This window comes from Manihot esculenta, chromosome 12 (genome assembly GCF_001659605.2).
Source record: "Manihot esculenta cultivar AM560-2 chromosome 12, M.esculenta_v8, whole genome shotgun sequence".
NCBI classification, from domain to species: Eukaryota; Viridiplantae; Streptophyta; class Magnoliopsida; order Malpighiales; family Euphorbiaceae; genus Manihot; species Manihot esculenta.
The window spans coordinates 11,296,967-11,300,053 of record NC_035172.2 but is presented as its reverse complement, the minus strand read 5'-3'; positions in this window follow the sequence as shown (position 1 = coordinate 11,300,053).

The following is a 3,087-nucleotide window of genomic DNA, read 5'->3' as shown; positions in this document are numbered from 1 at the left end:
ATCTTTCTTATCAAGACCAAGAAAATAAACTGAAAGCGAATAAACTGAAAGCGAAATAAACTGAAAGCGAAATAAACTGACAATAAAAGTAAAAATGGGGAGTCTTGAGATTGATTCAGTTAAACTAATAAAGAAAGCAATAAAGTAAGTGAATAATAAAAGTAAAGAGAAATCAATAATAAGAAAGCTCTAATTAAAGAATTGGATCCACTTCAGTTATTGGAATTGATCATTGATACTTAGATTCCTTTGTTTGATTCAATAAATTAGTTATGGAGATGGAAGACGCTTGTCTCTCCTTAAGCATAAATTAATTAGGGAATGCCCTCTAACCAGTCACTAATCAACAAGTTGCCAAGGAACGTCTTTGGGCTTTAGGCATCAAAACAACTGTCAATTGCATTAAGAAATAGAGAGATCTAATTCTAGCTAGCCAAACGCATGGAGATATCGCTAGATCATGCAATTTCCTTAGTTTTTACACCAAGTATTCTTGTGTTTGAACAATCCAAGAAATTACGAACTTAAAACTATTCAAACTAACAATATATCACTTTGCAATCAAGAATCAACTGGCCACATTGATCGAAATAACAAAGCAATAATGGAATCAAGCATGAAATTGCATAAATATTGAATAAACAAAAGTTAAAGGTGGATAGGTGATGCACAAGGGTGCTTGATCACCCACGGGTGTGGCTAGTTCGCGAAGTGTCCTTTCTTGTTGCATTGGAGCTCTTATTGCTGTATTTTCAACTTCGATCTCAGTGTAGACAGCAGGTGGTTCAACAAGTACTCGATTTTCTGGTTCAACAACTTGCATTTCAGCTTCTGTTGCTGGTTCAGTCACAGGTACAACAGATTGGACAGCTGGTTGCTCAATGATTTATGCAGCAGATTATATGGCAAATGGTTTTGAGGCTTAGTTCCTTGTGGTTGCTTGTTTTTTTCAAGCTCTTGTCTGTACGTTCAATTTTTGGATATTAAAGAAGAGCCTCTTTACGTCCAACCCTGGTCATAAAAGAAAAATACATTAGTTTAAATAAGTTCCCCTGTAATGATGCCAATTTTTTTTATGGGTGTCAAAACCATAAAAAGTAACCTGTTAAAATATCAACAATTAAGAATTCTAACTAGTGGTAATAGGATCGAATCTACAGGGAATTAACACTATGGTTTTCCAAACACTAACTTAGGCAAATAAAAAATAAAAGTAAAATAAGGGGGGATTTTGATGATGAACTAAAATTAAAACTAAAGCAATATAAGAAAGCAATAATTGAAAGAAGAATAAATGAATGAAAAAAAGCTCTAGTTGAAGTATAGGATCCATTTCAATTTGAAAATTGATCATTGATACTTAAATTCTTTTATTCATTTCAATAAATTAGTTTTCATTATGGAAGACGCTCCACACAACCAAATCTCTCCTTAGGTTTAGATCAATGAGGAAACGTTCGCTAATCAATCACTAGCTAACAAGTCGCTCAAAGAACATTCTTGGGGTTTTTTATACTACTTTTCAACTGTCAACTGTTTTAAGTAATAGAGAGACCTAATTCTAACTAACCAACTGCGTGGTGAATTTAAGTTAGATTATGCAACTTCAGTTGTTACATTAATTGTTACTTGTGTTTGAATAACCTAAGTAATTACGGACTTCAAGCATTCAAACTAATAATATACTACTTTGAAAATAAGAATAATGGACCCTATTGATCCAAATAACAAAGCAATAATAATATGAAGAATAAAATTGCATAAATATTGAAGAATAAAATTTTAACAATGGAGTTTAGATCTCCCAATTTATATGAAAACTGAAATTTCTCCCAACTTCAACTAGATGTGAGTTTTCAGCCACTCATGACATTTACAAAGAAGAAACAAAAGAGAAGAAGATGAGAAAGTGGCTGAGCCGAATTGGCTGTGCATCCAGATTGAGGGTTTTGGACGTTCTCGATGATCCTTGTGGCTACCTAGTTCTGTCCTTTTATAGATGAACAAAAAACCCTAGAACAACCCTTTGTATGATTGGATTCCTTTTTAATTTGGTTTTTTATTGCTTCCTTGATTGTGTTTTTTTATGAATGGACTTTCTTGAGTGAAGGAATTCTTTTTGCTAAGAGTTTGATGAGTTTCAGATGTGTCATTGGCATATTTGAGATGGATTTGGACTTCTGATTTTTGAATTTTGAGTTTCCCGCTTTTCTGCTCATTCTCTGTTTGCGTCCATCGATTTGCCTAGTGATTTGGGCAAATCGTCTTTAGGCAAGTCATCTGTTGCAGGTCTGTGTACTGTGCTGGTTATTAATTGATTTATTTGTTAATTTGGGCAAATCACTGGTCGTAGGCCTGGGCATTTCTATAAGTCTGTGTGATACTATCGATTTGCCCAGTGATTTAGGCAAATCGATTTTGGGCACATCAACACTTAGAGTTCAGCTTCATGCTTCCATTTACTTTGTGCAGCCTTCTTAGTTATTCTGTAAGTGATTTGCCCAAATTGCTCTGGCCAAATCATTTTTCATGCTTTTTAGGTCATTTTTTACCAAATCTTCATTTTTTATCATTTTCTGCAAAATATGATTAAAATTACAAAATTAGTTAGAAAATACATAATTTAGCATCAATAATAATAGGAAAAATGCGCCTAATTTATGCTTAATCAACAACTCTACTCTGACCATGTTATCTATTTATTTTCTGCAACATTATTTGGTTCTGGTGTCAGAAAATCCATTGAATTCTCTCTGTTCATTTGGATTAAAACCGGTCTCTTATCCCTTTTTTCTTAAAAAGAAATCTCTCTTTTATCTTTAGCAATGGCCGACAATTCATGAGCTGCTGCTAAGATTGCTACCGATGAGAGTGTTATCATTTCTTCCACTTCTGACAGTGGACAAAACACACATTTATAGTCAACGAGGTATATTTCAACAATCTGAACATCAAGCAAATGCTCCCAGGGAGAGGGAGTAAGTTTCCATAAAGACTTCAAGGACTCAGAAGGAGGCAATCTAGACTCAGTTCAAAGGAAAGGACAAGTTTTAGGAAGAGGAGCCATCAAATGATGTTCCTAAGGAC